At 34.4% G+C, this 25545-nt stretch overlaps 1 long non-coding RNA gene and 5 other non-coding genes across 6 annotated transcripts; all 6 read right to left on the minus strand.

Annotated features, from left to right (window-relative positions):
• Positions 1-522: 522 nt before the first annotated feature.
• On the minus strand, positions 523-631 carry LOC132287558 (small nucleolar RNA R71). Its single transcript, XR_009473063.1, has one exon. It is a non-coding gene; the product is annotated as a small nucleolar RNA R71 (small nucleolar RNA).
• Positions 632-13476: 12845 nt separating this feature from the next.
• Positions 13477-13554, minus strand: LOC132287613 (small nucleolar RNA snoR122). Its single transcript, XR_009473106.1, has one exon. It is a non-coding gene; the product is annotated as a small nucleolar RNA snoR122 (small nucleolar RNA).
• A 770-nt stretch (positions 13555-14324) lies between these two features.
• On the minus strand, positions 14325-16248 carry LOC132286014 (uncharacterized). The gene is made up of 2 exons (XR_009472650.1): positions 16068-16248; positions 14325-15932 (listed from the first exon to the last, which is right to left on the minus strand). It is a non-coding gene; the product is annotated as an uncharacterized LOC132286014 (long non-coding RNA).
• On the minus strand, positions 14337-14423 carry LOC132287582 (small nucleolar RNA R44/J54/Z268 family). Its single transcript, XR_009473081.1, has one exon. It is a non-coding gene; the product is annotated as a small nucleolar RNA R44/J54/Z268 family (small nucleolar RNA).
• LOC132287581 (small nucleolar RNA Z267) lies at positions 14578-14648 on the minus strand. The gene has a single exon (XR_009473080.1). It is a non-coding gene; the product is annotated as a small nucleolar RNA Z267 (small nucleolar RNA).
• On the minus strand, positions 15512-15598 carry LOC132287584 (small nucleolar RNA R44/J54/Z268 family). Its single transcript, XR_009473083.1, has one exon. It is a non-coding gene; the product is annotated as a small nucleolar RNA R44/J54/Z268 family (small nucleolar RNA).
• Positions 16249-25545: the final 9297 nt, after the last annotated feature.

The raw sequence follows: 25545 nt of genomic DNA on the forward strand, positions 1-25545 counted from the left end.
AAGTTCCATTAGGCATGCCTAGGCCATACATTCATCAACCTCCTCAACAACAAGGCCAAATTCCAATGGGAATTCCAAGGCCAATGTATGCACCACAACCCCCCATCATTAATCAAGCTCAATATAACCAAGGTGTCCATGTTGCACCTCAAGTTGCTAATCCACCACTCGCATTGAGAGATCACTATGTGCCTAATGAGTATAATGCACCCACATGCATTCAATTGCCACCATTTAGAGCACACCATTATGAGATTAAAGCACAAACTATCCAAATGCTACCTAACTTTCATGGACTTCCTAGTGAAGAACCTTACAAGCATTTGGATGAGTTTCTTGAAGTTTGTTCTACCGTTCGATACACGGACATGCCGGAAGAAGTTTTAAGGCTAAAACTTTTTCCATTCACCCTTAAAGATAAGGCGAAGTATTGGTTTAACAACCTTAGGCCTTTTTCTATAACTTCTTGGGCAGAAATGCAACAAGAATTTTTGAAAAAGTACTATCCGGTTTCTAAGACCAATGCTATGAGAACCGCCATTAGAGAATTCACACATGGGGAAGGAGAAACTTTCCACGAGGCATGGGAACGCTTCAATGAATTGCTTAGGAAGTGTCCTCACCATGACATGCCTAAATGGCAATTGGTCCAATTCTTCTTTGAAAGCTTATCGGACAATTATAAAGGCATGGTTGATGCTTCAATGGGAGGTTCTGATATAGACCGGCAAGAGGAAGATGTGTGGCGTCTTTATGAGAGCATGAGTGAAAACTCTTTGCATAGAACATTGTCATCTAGGAATGGTAGAAATTCTCAAGGTAGGAAGAGTGTTGCCTTTGCATCAAGTTGACCACTCAAATGATATAACCGCCGAGATGAAGTCTTTATCTCAAAAGTTTGATCAATTGATCAATCAAAACTTGGCGAATCAAGTGTCTTCCTTTCCTAACCATTCTCCTAGAGCTCAAAATGAATCATGTATGACTTGTTCTAGTGTTCTTCATTCTACTTCTAATTGTCCTCATGGACAAATTCAAAATGAACCCATTGAGCAAGTTAATGCAACATTTGTGAACTAAGGGAACAATCCTTATGGTAACCATTACAATCCCGGTTGGAGGAATCATCCTAATTTTTCTTGGAAAAACCAAGGGGAGGGCTCAAACTCTTCCCAAGGCGGTTTTCAAGGGAAATACATTCCACCTCCACTTCAAAACCAAGGATCCCAAGGTTCAAGACCATATAACTCACAAGGAAATCAATTTGTTAATTTTCATTTTCCTAACCAATCATATTCTCAAGGAAATTCTAAAGGTTCCGCTTTTGAGGAAAAGGTTTTAAATGCTTTGGGCACTCTAGAAGCAAATACTCAATTGTTGCATTCTCATTCTCAATCAATTGCCAAGCTAGAAACCCAAGTAGGGCAAATAGCTGAAACACTTAATGCTAGAGAGAAGGGAAAGATGCACATGAATGCCCCAATCAAACAACAATGTGTTGTAGAAACCAAATCCTCATTGGAAAGGCATAATGTTGAGCATGTCAATGCGGTAAAAACCTTGAGAAGTGGTAGGGTAGTAGACAATCAAGTTAGAATGCCTAATGAAGAGAGTGAACCGGTACAACCTCAAGTTGTCACCCGTCCCGTTCCACACACTATTCCTCCTTCATTGCATGTGCATGATCTTGAGAATGAGAAGCCCTCAAATTGTGAGTTGAAAGATGATTTCCAAAGAGATTCATTGAAAACAGTGTTGAAAAATGTGTTTGAGAAAAGTTCTTTGAAAAATATTATTCATGATTCTTCTTTGAAAAGTGATTTGAAATCCAATGAATTGAACAAGTCCAATGCTGAAAATTCTTTGAAAGAAAACGCTGAAAGAGTTTTTGAAAAAGCTCCATTTCCGGACGACTTGAAAGGGTCCATTTCAAAAGAAAGGCAAAAGACCAAGAACAATGAGATAATGGATATGTTTAGGCAAGTCACAGTCAATCTTCCACTTTTAGATGCAATTAAGCAAATTCCGGCTTATGCCAAATTCTTGAAGGACTTATGCACCCAAAAGCGGAAGAACAAGAGCCAAACATCAAAGAAAGTGGTCTTAACCGAACAAGTGAGTTCCATTCTACAACACAACACTTTGCCAAAGTTTAAGGACCCCGGTGCACCTACAACATCTTGTGTCATTGGTGAACATGTCATCAACCGGGCACTTCTTGACTTAGGGGCTAGTGTTAACCTTCTTCCCTATTCGGTTTATGTCAAATTGGGCCTAAGTGAATTGAAACCGATGTCGGTGGTCTTACAACTTGCCGACCGATCTATTAAGAAGCCTAGGGGGATAATTGAGGATGTGTTGATTAAGATTGATAAGTTCTTCTTCCCGGTTGACTTTGTCGTCATTGACACGAAACCGGTGCCCAATCCAAAGAACCAAATTCTGGTTATCCTTGGCCGTCCTTTCTTGGCAACCTCAAATGCCAACATAAATTGTAGGACGGGGATAATGAAGATTTCTTTTGGGCACATGAGAGTGAAGTTGAACATCTTTAACCCCACACCCAATCCATTTGACAAATATGAGGAAGAGGTTAATGTGGTAGAGGAATGTCATGATCTTGCTTGTGAAAGGAATGAGCTTTTGTGTATGAACAATGTTTCAAAGCCTTCATCTTCATCTTCAGCATTGCATGCAAGAAAAGTGATTTCGAACTCTTGTTGTGAAAGGGCGTGGAAGCCCAAGGAAAGTTTTGACAAGGAACTCAAGACGTCTTTTGAGTTTACCCCAACAAGTTCTTCCAAGAACCATTTGTTAGGAGTGACTCAAAACATCTCTCATCCCAAAAAGGAGGGGATACATTGCAAGATCTTTGATCCTGGTTAAAAGCACCCTAGGTCTTGCTAGAGACGTTAAAGACTAGCACCGAAATTCGTAGGTTGTCAAAACCCTATTCCTCCCTCATTTCTATCTTGCATTTTGATTCTTGCGAAGTCTAGATATTGTTTTGTGGTTCATATACATTGGAAGGAACTGAGTAAGGGATTGCATGAGCATTCAGGTCATTTTGAGCATTTAGGCATAATTTCAATCGATCCAAGTTTTGGTTCGATCGATCGAAAATTGGTTCGATCGATCCAACTATGGACTCGATCGATCCAGCTCTCATTTTGCACCCAATACTTAGAAAAATTTTGGACCTGCATCCAAATTTCAAAATGCATGCTCTCGGGATCTCCAAATTTTTAAAATTTCGATCGGTCGTAAACCATTTCGATCGATCGAACTACCTTTCAATCGATCCAACATGTGGTTCGATCGATCATGAGTCCCAACACTTAGAAAAATTTTCAGGCCTCATCCATTTTTCAAAAATGTATGCTCTTAGGACTTTTCAAAATTTTTCATGTTCGATCGATCGAATTCCAAGTTCAATCGATCCAAGGTTCCAACACGTGTCAACTCTTGAGCCCTTAAACTTGTACATTCTTTATCCTCTTCGATCGATCGAAATCTTTCTTCGATCGATTGAAATTTGCATCACATTAATTTAATTTCCTTTGATTATTTCAAAAAAAAAAAAATAGTTGGGAGAGCAAATAGTTCGATCGATCCAAGTTCGGATTCGATCGATCGAACTATTTGAGGATTTTAAAATGACGTAGCAGCCATGCGAGCCGACATCACTGCCACCGAGCTGAGTTCACCTCTTTCAGGGCGGATGTCATGGCTTGCTTTGCCGATCTCTCCAGCCGACTCCCTACACCTGCACCTGCACCCGCACCTGCACCTGTACCTCCAGCCACTGCAGATCTTCACGATCAGGCCTCTTGAGACTCCACTTCCAGTTGTTCTATGCTTTCATTTCTTTTATTCTGGATCTGTATTATACTGTCACTGTTACTGTATTATACTTTGCGGCCGGTTTGTCGGCTTTATTATTTTATTGATGTACCTGCACTTTATATTCTCTATATGTTGCTTTTTGATTATGGATGTCTCTTAGTATCTCATATTTGTATGTTTGACTCCATCAGGTACACTACAGTGACTTCAGTGAGAGAGTGCCGCCCAATTTTTCAGGACCACCTTACACCTCTCTCTATTCTCTATCTTTTATCCCATTTTACACTTGCATGTCCACTGTGCACTGATTATCCTATCTTGTTATCTAATGAGTTTATCCGAGTGCAAACTTTTAAGGACTACAGTTTTTCCCAAGTTTGGGGAGGCCATGCCACCCACTTTGGATACTTCTATCCCGATCATTCATGTCTAAAGCACTGGTATACTCTTTCTTTTGTTCTCTTCACACATTAAGGACAATGTGCAGTTTAAGTTTGGGGGTATTGGTGTATGTTTCAGTGTTGCTTTAAAATTCAAATTTTGAGCATGTCTTGTGTATTTGAGGGATATTTCTATACTTGGTCCATTTCTAGCTATGATTTTGATCTTTTGAGGGCTATATTGCTTAAAATTTAAACTTGGTCCATTTCTAGCTATGATTTTGATCTTTTGAGGACTATATTGCTTAAAATTTAAAAATTGCTTGACTTGAGAGTCCAATACTCCTTGTGTGCCTTTTGAATGCCATTTAGGAGTAAATTTTTCAAAAGATTGATATCTTGCTTGCATTTGTGGTCCACATCATCCTGAATTTGTGATTGTTTTGAGATTCATTCTAGAATTCTACACTAGCACCGGTGCACGCTAGCATTCAATTGTGGGGTACATGCTTTGTTGATTATTAAATTGGTTATATTCCAATTGGGCTAGTAGTGCATTGAAAGCTTTCATTCTTGATAAAGGTGGATAACAACCCCTTTTCATTGAGTAGCCGGGATTCTTGCCTCATTAAGCAGTGAACTTCTCGCGCCAAAAGGTGGAGGGCCCAAACTCTAGGTTAATAATTCAAAAAAAAAAAAAAAAAAGTTGCAAAAGCAATAAAAGTGAGGACTTCTCCCAAAAGGTGAGAAGTAGGAAATGATTAGATGGTTGTTGTCTTGATTTGTAGCCTAGTTGGTTTGAGTTTGTAAGTCCATAGGGGTGTCTTAACACCTAATGCCCTAAAGCCATCTGGTTTGGGAGTCATTGACCTAAAGCTCGCTACATGAATCTTCTAGAAAGCTTAAGAGATCAACACATTGCACAATATTTCCATCTTTGATCCTCAATAAATAAAAAAAAAAAAAATTAAAAAAAAATAAATTAAAAAAAAATAAAGAAAAAGAAAAGAAAGAAGAAGAAAATGAGTGAAAAGAATAAGCGCACCTAGAACAATAAAGCTTTAATAAAAGGTCCACTCTCTTATCTTGATGATCGGTACTAGATTTGTGTGCTAGTTTGAGGGTAAGGATGTGATTACTTCTCTAGTTGGCTAAGATAGCAACACACTTGATGCCGGACCTCTCACATGGATTCTAGACTTGTTTCGATTTTCATGATCATTTTCTTGATATGTGGAGGACCATACTTGCTTGCTTGATGTTGAAATTCTGGGAGATTGCTTAGAAACGGTTGAAAAATTGCATACTTAAGGTAGTTTTCTCCCAATGCTTGTTTGCAATATTGGTGCCTCTTTTGAAAGAATGAGCTTAATGTTTGTGAGTACCATTTCTGGAAACCCTCACGAGACTTTACTCGTCCACTAGGGGTAACCTAGGGGTTTAAAAGGCTTGTTGCATATGCTAAATGCAATCGTGTTCCCTACGAAAATGGTGTTATCATTTTACTTGCTAGTTTATACTTGTATAGTTGTTTATTTCATTCCTTTACTTCTTAGTTCATTGCTAGGGACTAGCAATATTTAAGTTTGGGGGTGTGATGAGCACTGAAAAGTGCGCATTTAAACCCGTTAAGCTTAAGCATTCTAGTACCTTTATCTATCTTACTTTGCCGTTTTAGACTTATTACGTGTTATTTATATTTTCAGGCACTAATCCCAAAATTGAGCTAACTCAGCCAAATAAGAGCTTAATTGAAGCAATCCTGAGATAAACCAAATGAGGGAGCAAAGTGGAGAAAGAAAGGAGCAAAAAGGAATCAAGTTGTGCAGCTGAAAAGTTCGATCAATCCAACTTAGAGTTCGATCGATCGAACATCTATGATCGATCACAGTACTTCTCGATAGATCCAACCTTGGCCTTTGCTGAAATTCCAAGTTCGATCGATCGAACATCATCTATGATCGATCGAACCCTATTTTGTCCTATTCAAATGATTGATCTTATCCACAGTTGTACGCCTATCAACCACTTTTGTCTTTTTCCCCATAAATATCTTAAAAATATCTCAGCCTTGTCCTTATCTGGAGGAGTTAGACCACTTCGATCGATCCAAGATTCAGTTCGATCGATCGAACCCATTTTCGATCGATCCAAGTTAAGGTTCGATCGATCGAACTTCCTCCAGCGAGAAAAAGTTAAAGTCCAGCTCATTTATTCCATCCTTCATCCAATCATTGGAGAATATGCCTTGCACAACCACAGCTCATCACGGGGTGTATTTGACCTACCTATATAAGGAATATGATACACTTTTTGGGAGGGCCTCTAGAGTCTCTTGTCACACATTGAAAATCATCTTGGAGAGGAAGAAGGGAGGAAGCTAGAGCAACCATTGGCGGAGATCTTCACCAACAAGGAGCAGCTATAGAGTTAGCCCTTGAGGGTCGGATCATCACTACCATAAGTGGCTAGACATCCTCTTGGGGCTAGAGTTAGCCCCAAGCATGCTTTCTATACTCTAATCTTGTGTATTATTGAGGGATTAGTGTTGTATGATACATCTTGATATTCATGTATATATAAATCCTTATTATTTCATGGTTTGTATGGTTTAATGCTTCCAATTGACTATTTTATTCTATCCATACGTCTATGTATGCTAGAGTAGGATATTCATGTGCTTATCTCTAGATTTAGTGTTTTTGATGCATGTCTATGTGTATTGATGGTATAGATCTAGAGATTATCAAGATGATATACTTAATGAATGCTATTTTGGTTCATTTGATGGTTTATGCCTATTCTTGATGGTTTGTGCCTCTCCCTTAGTCTAGATAACTTTATTTTCATGCTAGTAGTGTAGATTTAGTGTATTGGTAGTGTAATGTTAGATGGGAGGATAATCTACTCTTGATGTTTGATGTTCCATGCTTGTGAGTCCAAATGGCATATTGCTCTAATATTGTGTTGTATGTGGATTGTGAGCTTAATAAAGGATTAATGACTTGTTTTGATCTATTGTGCTATCCCCATGTTGTCTAGACAATATATGCTCTATTGTTTAGATATATTGTGCTCTTCACATGATGTTTAGACAATACTTGCTTGATTTGTCATCCTTGCCAATTGAATCAACCTAATGCACACACACCCTTATCATATTGCAACACATCCATTACCCTCAATTGATCACTTGTTAGTAGTATAGAAAAGTATTGCTTGGTGGTGATCTCTACACCCCAAGACCTCTCTCTCTCTTGTTTACTTCATATTATTTTATTTAGTTGAATTCAATTTAGCTTAATCAACCAATCAATCAATTGTGTGATCACTCGACCTACTAACCCTAATTACCATAGTTTCACAATTCGATACACCATCAAATCCCTTGGGACGATCCCTACTCGCCCTATCTATATTTTATATAGAGAAAGGTAGTAGTGGCTTTTTTATAAATGTAAAACTTGGCCACCTCCTAAATTCACAACTCTTCAAGCTTGACTTGGTATCGCGACCCTTGTGTAAAGGCAAGGACCGGTCAATTAACTAAGTATAAAAATAAAATGAGAACAATGATTAAATAAGATGTAGAAAATAGAGATAAAGCTAGGGGCATGACTTCACCAGTAACGTCGCATCACCAGTCAATTGCATTATATAACATGCATAAGGAATTAATCATGGCTACAAGCACATATTAATTCAGCTAGAAGATAATATAATTTAAAGCTAAGCATGGACTATCTCCGATTAGCATAAACCATTTACCTAACTACTTTACTCTAGGGTGTAGTGTGGTCTATCTTCTCTAGGCATAATCTATCAAATCCCTAACATTATATTCAGAGAAAAATCATTGTGTAATCATCGCATTCACAACTACAAGAAGTGAATGAGTTATATTTAATCACAATATTCAAATATCTAAGACAAGATAGAAAAATATTTGTAATTGAATTAAAACTTTAAAATTAATTTTTATTGAATAGTCAATTAAAAATCCTATAGATTACACAATCATGCATGAATAATAATTGTTCTCCAATAAATAAATACAATCAAACCAGTGGTGCTAAGCTAGAGTTACATCACAACCCTAGCAAAGCGTAGCCAAGCATGACTGGAGTTGAATTCTTCATAGTTTAGGAAGACATCTTCACCGCCATGGATTGATCCCTTATTTCTTCTGAATGCTTCTCCTCTGATCTCAGCCTCAAGCTCTCTTGTATTATGCTCTAACGATGTAGAGAACTCTCTTTTAAAAAGAGAAGATCAACTCCAAAGTTCCCTTTTCCATACAGAAGACATATATGAAAATTCTGTCAAACAAGGACTCCAAAATTCGTACAGACGTCCAGCCCAGTTTTGACTAGATAAACAGCTATTTTATGAAATCATCGTGAAATACAAAATTGTAACTCTTCGAATTTCTTATCAACTTTGGTGGGAATTGAGCTGTTTTGACACTCGATGAGAGAAATACAGACATATTACCAAAACAGATTCAAGTTACCAACTTTGGAAAAAATTTCCTAGTTAGAGAAGGATTCTTTCTTTTCTTCTTCTTTCCATTCTCATCAAGTTGTGCCTTCTCTTGGACTCTTTTTTTAGATAATTAGACTTCGATCTTCATCATTACTTAGTCCCACGGAATGTCATCCTTTAAAGTTTGAAATCACTAGTTTTGACTGATTTTACAATTAAAATTTTAAAATAAATAAAAATAATAAAATAATATAAAATCACAAATAAACTATTACTAAAAAAATAAAACATACAAATAAAGTGATTAAAATATATAATATTCAGCAACGGACACTTGTTGATTCCTTTATTCATACTGATTGTTTGATAAAAGATTAATATAAAAGGAAATAAATGAAAAGACAGATTAACAACTGCAGAAATTGATAAATAGCAATTGGTAAGACAAGCGGACCAAAGAAATTCTCATCATAACTCAAAAGAAAACTTATACCCACTAATCTAAAACCACGTGTGAGGATATATATATATATATATATATATATATAATTTTTTTTTTCTTTTCTTTTTGACATTCATGCCGTAACCAAGAATTTTTTGCGGCGATAATTTCAATCCCCTGGGCAACTGTTGCTTCTATAGCCCCGAAATTTTCTTTAAACTATGAGATCTGCTTGACTTTCGTCCTGTTAGAGAGAGTTTTTGGCCATGTTTGAAGGAAATTATTCCCTCATTATCTACCAGCGAAACTAACTGGCTGGAATCACAAGCTTACAGATAAATAAATAAAAAATAAAAAATAAAAAATAAAAAACATAAAAGATCAAGTATTTGTGTGGTACCATTTCAATCTTAGTTGCATAATTAGATGGTAATTAGTACAGTGAAATCGTCGATGACTGTTGTTGGATAAACACGAACCGTTGTTTACTGTGAGGATATTTCTCTGAAATCATGTGAGAGCTTTGCCGTGTACTAGGGTTTTGTGTCTTTTTATAATAGCGTTTTAAAAAAGTTGAGATACCAGCTTCTCCAAAACGCTTTTCCAAAAATTGGGAATGCTTAGTTTCTCCAAGCTCTTTCAAAGATTAGGGGTAACAATTGGGTGAGTTTTGACGAATTTTGCGTTCACATAATTTATTATTGTTATTATTTTTATTTTTTCCCTCCTCTGATCACAAAATTATGCTTGTATATGACTTTTTTTTATACATAAATTTATATTTTAATCTCGTTTCCAAAGGTTTAGGTCTCCCTCCCACTTCATCTTGGGAATCACCGAGCTCATGCTCATGCCCATGCCCCTGCCATTAACGCCCTCCTATTCATCTAGTTTTCAAAGAGTTTTCCTCATACTATTCAATCAAGAAAAGACTCTCTTCTGGTCTACTTCTCCCTTGCTTTTATAGTTCATTTTTTATCTTCTTATCAGTTTATTTAGTTGCCATTGAACGTAAGCTATATCCCTCAGCAATTGCTACTCACAAAATTATTCTGGTAATGATTGTTTTTTAATATTCACGGTAATTATTAATATTATTGTATTTTTCCTAACTGCTTTCTGAATGGAAATGTATAATTGAAGTTTATATGTTATTTACATCAGAATAATCCTAACAAAAGCCCCAGGTTTCATCTTTGGTAATAAAGAAATAATAAATAACAATTCAGATTTTAAGGGTTCAATTAGTAGGTAATTTTTTTTTTTTTCCTAAAAGTAAACAAATCTGTGCCATCTAGTATATTGACTTAATAATTGGCTAACCTGCTCGGGGTTATTTTGACAAAAAATTTTATAGGTCATTTTTTGTTCACTTAATTAATTTTCCAAGCCCTATTTTTTTAATTGTTTTTTATCCACCAAGCTAGAGAGAGAAAGACAAGAGAGTAGGAGAGAGAAACCAAAGGAGAAAGAAAACGAGAGGAGAGAGAGACAAGAAAACGAGATAAATGAGGAGAGATATAAATGAGAAAGGAGAAACGTTGTTTTTTTTAATTGTTTTTTATCCACGAAGCTAGAGAGAGAGAAAGACAAGAGAGTAGGAGAGAGAAACGATAAAACGAGATAAATGAGGAGAGAGATATGAATGAGAAAAAAGAAACATTGTTTATTTTAAATTATCATGTGTGGTGGGTTAAGTCTGTCTTAATTCACTAACAGTCCATTAAATATAATACCCACTAATAACTAAAACATTAATAAACCACTCAACTAAACTAGTCACCCAATACCGAATAATTATTGAGCAGATTTGGGAAGTTTTTAGATTATTTTGCCACCTTCCAAACACCCAAAGCTCTTTTAAAAAACATAGCACATTACTTAATACTACTGCCCATCAAAAACCCTTTGGTTTTTTTTTTTTTTAAGTTAAAGCACAGAATTCCTTCTCAGCTTTCTCAGCTTTTATGAAAAAAGCCTTGCCATGCTTGCTTTCATGGGGTAACCCCAACATTAATTACTTAATTTATGAATTGCATAGTAATAGAAATACATGTCCTACCGAGACAGAATTTTTAACTTGCTATCATCTTGCCTAGCAGGCAAAGATTTACCTCCGTGAAAAGGATGATTCATTCGGATCGACATGAGAGGGGTTTCTTTTGCAATTTCAAAGTATCACTAATTATAAGTTAAAACTTAACTCCAACAAATGTTTCATAACCATGTGAATGTTGGCTTTTATTATTTATTCATTAAGCAACGATTTAAAAATGAAAAAATTAAATAAAAGATAACATGTGTTGGATAGGTTACAAAAACAACCATGTCCAAAAATAATGGATGAAAAATTTTACCTTTAACAAAAAGTAATATTACAAAATATGACAATTTAATCCTCATCAATAATTTTAATTCACCATCAGTTTATGCTCTGACACCGCCCCCAACTAAAAAAAATGAGGATAATTTGGTAGAGACAGAACGGCGATGAAATTTTTTAAAATAGTAAGAGGATAATTTGGACTAATATAATTTCTTTTTTAATAATTACTCAAATAATAGTACTCTGACTTTTCAGTGGAAATGTGACAAATAAGTTGGTCCAATTATTAAATTCTCTTTAAAAATAATAAATACCTCATTACTTGCATTAAATGCTGTTAAAAATTTTAATAAAAATCACTAAAATTCAATAAAATAAAAAAGGTTAAATTACAAATAAAATGGCGATATTTATTTATTCCAAAAAACATTTAGAGTTCAAAATCTCTACTTAAACAGTCAATACTGACATTAGGGGTTCAAATCTTATTATTGGCCCAATAAAGCCCAATAATTTCTAATAGAAACTCAAAATTATCAGTTACAAGTATTCTAAACTAGAGTCCTCTCTGACTAGCAACAACAATTCCAGACTAAAGTAGTAGAAAACCAGAACGTAAGAATTCATATTCTATCTAGAGCTGTAATTACTCAGCATCTATACCCCTAAGATGGGAAAAACTAAAAATTAATTGTCTATGGTCATGTTTCAATGTATCCGATAATAGGGCAAATTACACAACGACCCAGAAAGGCTCCAAATTAACTTTTTTTAGTTAAATGGATTGATATGAATTTACATTTTTATCCTTAAAATTAAACTACTAGATTAATGAAAAAATCTAAAAAAAAAAATAGATGGAAAGAGAAAATGGAGGCGCCGCCGTACACTTTGACTGGCATCGCCATTAGAGGAGGGAGCTTTGGATTTGGATATTGAGGAATTTCTTTTCGCTTTATCCTTTGTTCTACGATGTCCTTCAAAAGTGCGGAAACAAACAGGGAGCTATGGATCAATCTTTGAAATTCATGAGAAGGTTTTCAGTGGTAACATGGAGAAAGTGCAGAGATGGAAGACAGCGGATATAGCGTTCCTGATACATGAAACGGTAATTATCACAAATTTAGCGCATTCTTAGTTCACTTCTCTTATAATTATATTGTGTTTTGAATAATTGAAAAAAATGAAAAAACAAATTTCAATGTTTATTTTTTATATATATTCAAGTAGGTATTCCGATTACCAGGGGAGAAAGGATGGATTTTGCATATAAACATTTATACGCTCGTCAGTATATCATTTTGAGCGATTGATTTCGATTTCTCATGGATAAGTGGGTTCCTCACAAATCAAATTGTAGTCCAATGAAATTTGACCTATCTGAACCCTAAAATCTCTCTCTCTCTCTCTCTACTCATCAACAGTTCTTTGTTTGCTTCTCTCTATCCAGCAAAACCATCTAAAACCGCCACCCCCACTATCCCCAAAACTACAATCGGCGGAGAGAGAAAATGGAGGCGCCACCGCCACCGCCGATTCCTCCACCGTCAAAACCCTCTTCCTCCGCCAATCCCCTTCTCTCAAAGGGGCAAAACCATAACTTTAACAATACATAAAAAAATTTAGATTTTTTCATTAAGCAAATAGTTTCACCCTAAGGACAAAAATGTAAATTCATATCAAGGGGTTTTTCTGTAATATTGTTGCATCTCTATCTACATGTACAAGATGAAAACCCAAGAGGTCCTTTGTGTAATTTGCCCCTGATAGTAAAGATGCATTTAGAAACATAATAAGCAAATGAAGTAAATCTGCTTTAACTATTTAATAGGTGTGAAAAACAAATAACTAACACGACAGTTGAAATAAAAAGCATAACACCACCACATTCAACTTAAACACATCGTATTCATGTTAATAGACAATTCAATAAGCTTGACAATATAAAAAAATCTTAATTACCGTAACACTGGACAGGTCTCAATTGATGAAGGTTTTGCCTCAGAGGTAGTGACAATTGCATATATCATCATTGATATGTCTGATATTATGTGCAGATAAATGCATCATTGGCAAACCAAGAAATATGACAGCATTTTGTAGTGTATCCGGAGTCAAAAACAACATGACTATGCTTCAAATGTAAAGGAGAAGTGTCCTAATCCATAACTTAACGACAATTATATATATATATGAATTTAAAAACAATACTCAAATGAAACAAGTACATCACAAACCGGAGATAAACTATCTAGCAAATAATATATATATAGGAATAACGAAATTCAACAACTTGAATATCAACTCAAGCAAATAAGTGCAAATACTTTGGGAAGGGCTCGAGAAGTAGTAAACACTGTAAGAAAATTGAGTTTAGTGACAGCTTCCCACAAAATCAAGGAGACTACAAAAATAAAATAATGTCTTGTGAATCATATGACCATAACAGATAGTCTCTGGCTGCCAATTTTCAACCTAACAATTAGTGAATCTTCATCACGAATACATCATTAAAATATTGTTCTAATACTCATGAATTATCAAAACTAATTTATATGACAAATCCAAAAGAGGGTCATAATGAGAGAAAAATCACAAATGCAACAAAATAATTAAGGATTGAGTACAGAAACAGACAGGCAGAATGCACAAAGTGGAAGGCTTGATATCTACTCAAGCAAACATGTCGGATGGTAAAAAATTGGATTCAAAAACCAGTTAATACCACAAAAAGTTACTTTTGATTACAACTACACTCTCACACCATCTTGTTGGCCCTAAAAAAATTCAGAGGATGATAAATTAAGCAACTAAGCAATCATAAAATTAAAACCATTCTGCCAAGTCCGAAAATGTTTGTGCATCAGAGAGATTCCCGAAGACAAATCATCATACTCCATTGAGGAGTGCTGATGTCCCTGTCTATTTTATCATCACTTGCACAAACTAATGTCGAGAAACACAATTTAAAAGCCATGTGTAAGATGACAGAAAAACAATGGTTTCAAACTAAATTAGATCAAAATTTTAAACTGCATGAAATCCTTCCCCAAAATTAAACAAAAAAATTCGAATAAAAATCATACATTCTAAAAACAAAGGTGCCTCAGATTAAATTGTTTTCATTATTAGAAATTCATAGTATATTTAAACCCATCATTGGCACCAAATAATAAAAATAACTATATTTCCAACAAAAAATTTATATTCTTCTAAAACCTGTGATACCCAAAATAATCTATATTCCCAAAAATAGCATTATTGTATCCACAGGAAACTTTTAAACCCCTATACAAACTAAGCTGTGCTATTATAACATACAAATACATAAACCAAAAATTTAAAGTTTCAAAGTCATACACTAGAGTGTATCTATCCAACCCTATATGTGTATTAATAAATGCATCAGAGAGGTTTTGATGTCCCTGTCTATTTTATAGTCACTAGCAAATTTGCAAAATTCAGATGGATTATGCTAACTACCAAGATCAAACATACTGATTCAATAAAACATACCCACCATCTGAGAAGGCTTGCTTTTTACATATAAAAATATATATATCAGAATGAACAACCCAAATTAAATCAAATAATTTACAAGTGCTAAGTAAAATATAGAAAGAAAAAGATAAAGGAAACATTCAAAACCTAAATGCAAGACCAGAGAATTTAACAAATAAAAGACCTCACAGCTTCAGACTGGTTTCTTTTGATATCGATTTACTCAAAGTATATCTAAAACACATTGCACCCATGACCTACAAAATCTAAACCATGAATACAAATAATCAGCTATAGTAAAAAAAAAAACAACTGAGTTTTTTCTGGACTATGACATAATTAGAATCGAGAGCAACAATCAACTTACAAGCATATTACCAAAAAATAGCTGCTTACTGTATCCACAGGAAATTTTTAAACCCCTGTACAAACTAAGCTGTGCTATTATAACATAAAAATATAGTAACAAAAACTGAGAAGTTTAAGTTATACAATAGAGTGCATCTATCCAACCCTATATGTGTATTAATAAATGCATCAGAGAGATTCCCAAAGACCAAGTCTATCATTCTCCATAGGAGTTCTGATGTCCCTGTCTATTTTATCATCACTTGCAAATTTGCAAAATCCAAAATCTTGAAGTCAGATTGGTTATAAAGATAAGTACATTAAACAAACTGATTCAATAAAAACAAACCCATGAGAAGACTTGCTTTTTTTACCAATCACAAGAAAATAATATCAGTATAAACAACCAGAATTAAATCCAATAATTTTTACAAGTGCTCAAAGAAAATATAGAGAGAAAAAGATAAAGGAAACAATCAAACCCTAAATGCAAGACAAAAGAATTTAACAAATAAAAGACCTGGTTTCTTTTGATAGCGATTTACTCGAAGTATATTTAAACCCATTGCACGCACAAGCGTTTCTCACCCATGACCTACAAAATCTAGACCATAAATACAAATAATCAACTATAGTATATAAAAAACGAACACAATAAATTGATGAGTTTTCGCTAAACAAATCGAGAACTGGACTATGACAAACCCTAATTAGAATCGAAGAGCGACAAACAACTTACAAGCATATATATAGACATATAGTCCGCAGCTAGGGCACAATACGAAGAGGAGGCGCTGAAGTAATTGCGGAGACGGCTAGTTTTCGTCCTGGGGTTGTGTGAGATCAGGACCGTTGATCGGAGAGGAAATAACAAAATTTGCACTATGGCCTTTATTTTTCTGAATATTACAGATTGCCCCTCCATCTTGTTTTTCTTATTTCCATTCTGTCCCTGCAAGTGCAAAGTGCAAAGTGCAATCAGTCGATCTTGTCGAGGCGGTGCTCAATAAATCAATTGTACTTTTAAAGGGCAAATTACATGAAATTCCTCCTTACATTTAATTTTTCGTAAGAAATTCTCTTGAATAAAAAAGTTGACATAAAAACTCTCAAGTATCTATTTTGGTGCAAAGTGGTGTTATAATAACGCAAATGTCCTTTAATATAATTATTTATTATTTTTTTCCCTTTTTAGTTTTTAAAAAATAGAACTTTAAAAAAAATTTTAAAAAGGGTAAATTACACTGACTTTCCTTGAGATTTCATCATTATACACTAACCTCTCCTCTTATTTACCAAATAATAGTGACCTCCCTCAAAATTTATAACACGGACCTCCCCTGCTATTAAACAATTAACGGTTTATGCTTATATTTGTCAGAAAAAAAAATTAATACAAAGACAATTTTACCTTTCTAATACCTAAAATGGCATTTTTAACCTCAATAATCACTGCAAATTTACAATACTACCCTTGACTTATAAACTCAAAAGGACAATGGTGCCCTCATATCAACAAAACCAGAACACCCAATGGGTCTAAACTATTTATATACAGTACACACATATATATTTATAGACACGCACACATCAATCTCATCCATCCATATATATATATATATATACACACACACACACATATACACACACATATATATCTATCTATATATATACACACACACATATACACACACATATATATGTATCTATATATATACACACGGCGGCTGCAAAAGGCGAATAAGGGTTCGACGAGCTTCAGTTTATAGAGATTCCGGCAAAGGTAGTTTAACAAATTTCAACTTTTTGGTTTAAGCACCAAATTCCTTTCAATGGAAAAGACGCCCCCGAGCATCCATCAGCTAACAATAGAAGGATTATACCTCAAATCTTCCCTGGCTTAAAGCCATCCACGTCCGCTCATCCATCCCCACCTCGAAAATAACCTGGCTATATAGCATCACCAAAAACTCAACCATATCCTTTTGCCTCCCAATCATGGGCAGTCTCTCAAACTGCACCCCAGATCAATCTCCCAAAATGATAACAGTGGGTAACCAACACATACTCTTCTTTTGACTTTCTACATTAAAGATGACCATAAGCAAATTGAAATTTAAGTTGAATATGTTTGGATTCTTAAGCTATGTGCTCAGTGTAAGAAATTTGGACACACTACTGCCCAGAGTAATTTATATTTTTCTCTTATATTTTGAATTTATGTTAATTTAGATAAAATTGAAAAAGTTGAAATTTGTTAAACCAGCCAACATAGTGTAAGGATCCGAGCGTGATGCAAGCACTGAATTTAGCAAGGATGGGCCGGCGAGCAAACAAGAACGGGGGCAAACAATGATGAATAGCGGTAAAGAAGTTTATCAGCGAGGACAAACCGCGACATGAAGAACTCACCGGCAAAGAATGAAGAATCCATCGGCGAAGCTCACAACGGCGAACGGTATAGCTCCATTGTGACGGCAAGCTCATAGTTTTGGTGTAAACCCATTTCAGTCTGGCAAGTCTTCTTTTCGGTGCACTCCTCGCCGGCAACGCTTCATGCAACGAGCAGACCCATTTCCTTGACGACTGAGAAACCTATTTTCTCTCTCTATGAACAGATACAACTTTTGGGGTTTTATTTTTATTTTTTTATTTTTTATTTTTTATTTTCAATTATCAAATGCATAGCCTTCTCGGGGTAACGCATTTCTAAGGATGCTGTTAACACTTCATCGTTGAGCACATCGCAGTCCATGCTCTTCTCCGTTGACGTCACCCGTCTCCAGCACAGACCAGTCTCCAGCCGTCGGGGACAGAGGAGAGAGAAGAGGGCTTGTCGGCAGTGGCAAGGCCGTGGGAAAGGAGAAGGAAAAAAAATCTTTAAAAGGGTACTATTGATAATTTACATCCATTATATTTTATATTTTTAATAATAAATTAATAAGTAAGGAAAATTTGTAATTTTACTCTTTCCCTTAATAGCATCCATTGACAGGGAGGTCAGTGTAGTTTGACGAAACTTTAAGAAAGAACAGTGTAATTTACCTTTTTAAAAATACACACCATTAAAGTGATGTTATAATACGAAAATACCCCTTAATGCAAATTTAAGAAATTTTAGGTTTTCTTAAATATTTTTCTTTTTTAGGTTTTTATTTTTTTTTTAATTTTTTTTTTTTAAATTAAGAAAATTTTAAATACTGTTCCAAGGTATTTTCATTTTCTTATAGGCACACTATTAAAAATAAATTTGGAAAATTTTTAAAGCCATTATGCCGAATGAGTTATTTGTATTAATATTAATTTTTTATTAAGAGAAACCATTTTCTGAAATTTATATTAGGAGGCATTTTCATAATAATAACATCACTTTTTAACATATTGGATAATTAGGGGGTTTTAAGTCCAATTTTTCTACAAGAGTGTTTCTTGCCATAAATTGAAAGTAGAGGCAAGTTTTATGCAATTTGCCCTATTTTAAATTAAACATGTCCAGTGATTTGTAATTAAATTTGTTTAACAAAAAGGGTTAAATTGAATAGAGTAAAATGCATAAAATTTTTCTTGACTTGTCATTGGCAATAAATTCCCTTTTTGATTATTAATTATTATTATTACTATTATTAGTTGGTTAACATAAATAGAAAATTATTAAAAATGTCCACTAACAAGTTTGAAATAGATATAGTCAATTTATCTCAAAATTCTTGGTCATCTTTCTATTTTTGAATGTTTCAAAATTCTTGTTAGTTGTTACTGAATGTAAAAGGTAATTTATTTTCCAAAATATCCTCAAATTTTTTAAAACTTAAGGGAACTGACACAACTTTAAATGGCTAATTTTTGTAATTTTAAAATAAACAATGCATTAAATGTACGTTTGTACTCTTAAAAAGTTGGAGTCCTAAAGCCCAGGGAGGGAACGAGTATATGTTTGGGTGTAGTGCTCTCTATCTAGTAATATGGCCTAAAGCCCAGGGAGGGAACGAGTATATGTTTGGGTGTAGTGCTCTCTATCTAGTAATATGGCCTAGGTGTTCGAGAACAGAATGAAATGAAATGGTCATTTTTATGGAATGAAAATTTATTCAAAGAATGAAAATCAATTCAACATCTAAATCGATTGAAATGGAAATTCATTCCAAAGAGTGGAATTATTCCACCACTGCCGCCACCTTCCACCACAATCGTCGCTGCCACAACCTCCCGCCATCGCCTTTTCCCAACATCGCCGCTTCAATGCCACCGCCCTCTATCGTCTACAGCTGCCAACACTTTACTCTCCCTGCTTTCCACCACCGCCCTCTATCGTCTACCGCCACCATCACTTTCCACCGCCACCGCCTTCCGCCACATCACTGCCTTCCACCACCACTATGCATTTAGAATTGTGATTATCATTTCATTTCTATATAATTTCATATTTCCAATCATACAAGAAAATGAGAATAACAATTCCATTATATTCCCATTCACATTTGATTCTAACTTTATTTCATTCCCATTCATTTCATTAGTGAATACCAAACTGGGCCTATATGTATGTATACACATAATGACTTTCTCATGTTGTGATGGCAAAATTTGGATCTATGTAGTAAGAATAATACCATGTATCCAAGCCAACTTTCACTGGAATTATAAAGGTAACTCTCTTTTCCCCTCACGATTGTTATTACTACTCGTGCAATAGTTGATTTGATTTCTTCCAATTTACCCAGGAAAAAATCTATAATGGACTTCAAATCTTTGAAGATTTTTTTCTTTCTGAAATGTTGATTTGATGGATTGAACTCCATCTTGGTTTTATAAGAACCAAAAGTCTTGCATCTTTATAGTTTATATTTGTGCAACTTTTGCTGTATATGAGACGCACTAGAACAAGAGTTGCTGAAAGTAAGAACCAAAAGATAATCTCGGTATATTCGCAACTGATTCTGTTGAAATTGTCTAAAAACCTAGAAAAGTAAAAATAAAAATTGATTTGTCAATTTTTTTGTCATTTTTTTTAAGAAAATACTCACAACTAAAAATATAAGCAAACAATGTGCAATCCAAAACTTTCTCAAAGAATTACAACACTATCAGAACACGACATTTTAATACTCCATATATTATATAATGAAATTCATTCTAGGGCATGCAATTACAACATGAAATCCAACTTGCAATATTTCTAAATATTTAGAAATTGGTCTAGCAAGTCCGTGTGTGCGCACATCCGACTTCATCAAAATATAATCAAACCTCACTGATCAATTGTCTAAAACATATTGATCAAAAAGTATTAAGATAAAATCGCTTGAGTAACATTTTTTAAATAAGACGGTTTTCACTTTAAAGCGTAGACAAAGATTCCTTATTTTGGCTTACCACCACCTTTTTTTAACTCAATATACCCCACTTCAAAATCACAGGAGCTTTCAAACTAATTTCAATAGATAGCCTTTTCTTTAACAAAGATTTTCAACAAATATTGATTTTTTTCTTTTTATGATTAAATTATTATTTTTCAAATATATGCTCTTTTCTTTTAAGCAATAACCTTTATAACTTTTTCAAACAATATGATCTTGTCAATTTCACAATGATTCTTAATTAAAATTTTTAGAATTGGATTAGTGTACATAAAAAATTATAAACTTAAAGAGACTTATCTCTAAAAATAGATAAACATAACAAATTGACTTTCAAAATATAGATTACGCAACTAGAACTTCAATCATCAAACAATCTTGTGTCTCAATTTGCATTTAAAAATATATAATAAATATAAGAGAAATCAATCTCATCCATATGTTATCAATGAATTGTATGATCAACACATTCTCATGAAAATTCTAAATAATAAAAAGATATGAATCCTAATCTTAAATTGTGAGATTTGGTCCAATGAAAACAATATAGACATCAAAGCACAATCCATTACCATACAAACCTCTTTAGGACCTAGGTTTGGGGGTTTGCACCCATAGACCTATTTGGAACAAGTTGATTGGTAGTGTGGAGCCTAATAGATACAGTACACCAAGCCCCAACTCTGTGGATCCAACTTCGCGGTAAGTTGGCGGGGGTTACAAGGGGCAGAGCTCCCCTGCCTGAAGGTAGGGGTTCGGGAGCTTGCCCTCGACCCAAATTTTTTGGAGAGTATTTTGGTTATTTTCACACTTATTAAGTTGCCTAAGTACGAGGGTATTTATTCATTCTGAACTCTGTGTATCCATTGCTGTTTTTGATCATCATAGTGAAATCCCTGCAACCCTTGGACACAGCTCTAAATTTTGAGTGAACCAAGTAAAATCTGTGTTCTTGTTGTGTGTGTGTTTGATCTATTTTTTGTATTTTTTATTTGATATCGCAACACAAGTCCTCTATTATCAACAGGCATATACTTAATCAAGTCTTTTTTTTTATATCCACACACACAGTCTTCACTTTTAACTTTTGAAAATAATTTTTAACTCCAATATTTTTCTTATTTGAATAATTCGTAGCATGAGAAATTTTGGGTTGATTCACATTTTTTCCTAGTTGGTACTCACATACACACCCCTCCTAGAAATTGTTTATACCTAAGTGGAGTAGAACCTTAGACCTGATTCTTCCTAAGGCACTAGAGCCAAGTGACTTACTGTAACGGGTGGGCGCTTGCCCATTTACCCAAAAGCTCGAACTGTTAGGTAAGACTGCATACCCACCCATTTATACCCAATCTCTTTCCCCTCCGATTCCGATGTGGGACAAAATGACCCTTGTTACATTCTCCCCCCACCCAAACTCGCAACGCCCTCGTTGCGGTTGGGCCACCCTGCCTACCCGGGTGGACTCACCCGGACGCCTTCCGGGCCGAGCGCTTGGCGTGGCACCGAATCAAGGACTGGGTTTGGCTCTGATACTAACTGTAACGGGTGGTCGCTTGCCCATTTACCCAAAAGCTCGAACTGTTAGGTAAGAGTGCATACCCACCCATTTATACCCAATCTCTTTCCCATCCGATTCCGATGTGGGACAAAATGACCCTTGTTACACTTACCCACTTGAGCCAACCTCTTAGGGTGGTTGATTCACATTATTTTGCGCTCAAACATGAAACTTATTCCTAGCATAAGAACTATGAGCACGAAATTCAAAAAAAAAATTTCTCTTTTGTTCCTATAGCAGTAATATTGGCTATATTTATTCCTACCACAATAAGTACAAAACAAAATAGTAGGCACATAAGACATATTATTAGTATGCAAGGAATCAATAGATTTAGGTTTATCATTAGGCACATTCAAGTTATTGGTTTAACAAAAATAGTTTGACCCTTTTCACTAGATGGAGCCTTACTAGAACCTAATCAAGTTTTATCACCAACACACTTGCCAACATTAATCATCTCATCAAGTTTAACCTGCTGCGTAATAAAAACATCAATTTCTCTTTTGATTTTTTTATATTCATACTCGTACTCAAGACAAATTAACCTAACAACAAGAGTATTTTTAGCTGATTTAACCCGATTTACCTCACCTTCAATGAATTTTACCTTGCTTTGAAGATTCTAAATTTCAATTAATTTTGTTCTCCTCAAGCACTATTTGTTTTTCTTTATTTTCTTCTTCAAACCCCCCGCTTTCCAATTCTTTTGAATGTTTCTTGAAAGCTTTTTTTACTTGAACAGTTTCAACAAACATCTTTTTGAAGTAAAATCTTCCTCACTTACTTCATTATCGCTCTTCTCATCATCTGATTTTGGATTTTCATCATCTTCTGAAACATCAACTCATCTGTACAAGACAAAAAGAATTTTTTAAAAGCTTTATTATTCACAATAGAAACAAAAGGGAGTGCATTACCATTAGAGGAATCGTTGTCAAAATTAGAAGCATTATCATCAGAACTATTACTTTCATTGATTTTCCTTTATTTCTATCTTTTGACTATTTCTTAACAACAAAGTTATTTGTTAGAAATTTTGTAATTCTAATATTGTGATTGGCAAACTTCATAGTATAAAACTAATTTAATGAATATGTGTCTAGTGAGTGAAATAGAAATAGAATGGTTATGTGATTTGAGTGTGAAGATAAAACTACTTGAGGATGATTGCATCAAAAGGGCAAAAAGGTCCAAGATCTTTAACAAATGGCAAATCAGTTAAAGAACTTTTTTAAATAGCAAAATAGTCCAAAGTTCTTCTACAAAGGGCATAATAGTCCAAGAACTTCTTCAAAGGACAAAATAGTCCAAGTTCTTCCACAAAGGGGCAGATTAGTCGAAAAATCTACTTCAAATGGTAAAGATGTAATTTTCTTAAGTTTGAGATTCAAAGGTCAGAGGCACACTTGAATTTCTTCTATCACTATTTAGGTACATGCATACACATTAGGTACATGCATACACATTATTCATGATCATATGACATTTGTTGTGTGGTAAAGCCTATTATATTTTATTTATTTAGGAAAATTGATTTTCATGGAATATATATATATATATATATATATATATATATATATATATATATATATATTATTTATTTTAAGTTTCTAGAGCTTTCTACTAAATATATACGTGAAATATATTTACTTAAATATTTTTTTGAAATTTTATATAAGGTAAATATTGTTTGGAATCAATTTTGCTAAGAATGCAAATACTTTCCATATTGTTTTTTAGCATCAAGGAAAATTTTTCTCCCTCCCCTCTTTGCCCTTTTTGAACTGCATAGCCGACAACACTTGGGCTTCCAACTTGGCACCTCGCTCCACCAGCATTATGCATGTTGTCTTACCTTCCATAATACACATGGTGTTAGTAAAAGGAATGGGGAAGGCTTTCACCTTGTCTAAGAATTCTAACCCCAGGACTAGTTTGAAGTCGTCCATAGGTGATAAGTGCTAAAATATTGCACTTTTCAGCCGTAATCTCGGGTATTTTAGACATTTCATCTATTTTTACTTTCTCGTTTTTGTCCTAATTTATTTTTATTTTTTTATCTATTTCAGGTCAATAAGGTTTAAACGGGCTAAATTGAGTCCATTAAAGCCTTTTTGGAGTCAAGCAAATGCATTGAGAAAAATCCAGAAAATGTTCAGAAAAGTCCAGAAAAGGGGCTTACGGGCTTACAATTGGTCACAAATCCCTCACGATCGATCGCAAGTCCATCTTATCATTTATAGGCCACATCAGTAGATGAGGATGCATTTCAACAGGATCGTTCACAGTGCCACATCATCTGTGATACCCCTCGATTCTAGAGCCACGGGTGATCAAGTCCGAGTACAGATCCAAGGGATACCAAACAATTAAGTATATAAACAAGTATTAGATTACAAAAGAAATAACTAAGAATAAATAAAATAACAGAAAAGAAAACTAAATAATAAATCCTCCAAATGAAATGTCCAAAACCTTTAATATCATTACAACTCGGGAATCCATCTAGTGGACCCCTAATGATAATCCCAACTGAAACAACTAAAAAGAAAAATAAACCTAACACTAAAATATAAAGAGAATCCTACGTAGAATCAGAAGAGTAATGTGGACTGTCTCTGCTCAGCACGAATAAGCCCTATGTCTCAAACTGACGAACACTTAAAAAATAATAATAGTGGGTCAGGCCCACGAACAAGTTTTTTCTACGACAACCCAAACAGATACCAGAGAAAGTATATATTTATAGTTAACCCATACAATAACTATATAGTCCATAATACATATACACACTAAAGAAACATCACTAGACTATAGGGTTGCCTCAACCTGAATAGTAGGCAACATGCAAAACGCATATATAGTGGGCATGAGTACTTTGACCTACCAGGGCATACAACCACACTATATCTAGCTACACATCCCTGGCAATATACGTACCTTATCCACTGATCTTGAGATTTAAGCTCATATCATGGCATATGTTTATATATATATATATATATATATATCCAATCTAAAGTAATCCACTATATATCATCCAACTTGTTCAGTTGACCTGACACGAATATAAGTAGGACTTAAGATTTTAGTTAATCCATTCCCCTATAAAATAGGTATGACTTAACTGATAAATTAATCCATCCCTAGAGTGCCACCATCCCATACTGGTGCACTACATCCACACAATCCAATAGTTGATGTAACAGTTAAAAAAGTACATCAAATAATCCAGAATAAACATAATAATATAATATCATATTATCACAAAATAGGAATGATCTATAATTTAT

The sequence above is a fragment of the Cornus florida genome, unplaced genomic scaffold, assembly GCF_030987335.1.
Source record: "Cornus florida cultivar Cherokee Brave unplaced genomic scaffold, ASM3098733v1 CherokeeBrave_3.0.0_Hap2_Chr11, whole genome shotgun sequence".
Classification (NCBI taxonomy): Eukaryota; Viridiplantae; Streptophyta; class Magnoliopsida; order Cornales; family Cornaceae; genus Cornus; species Cornus florida.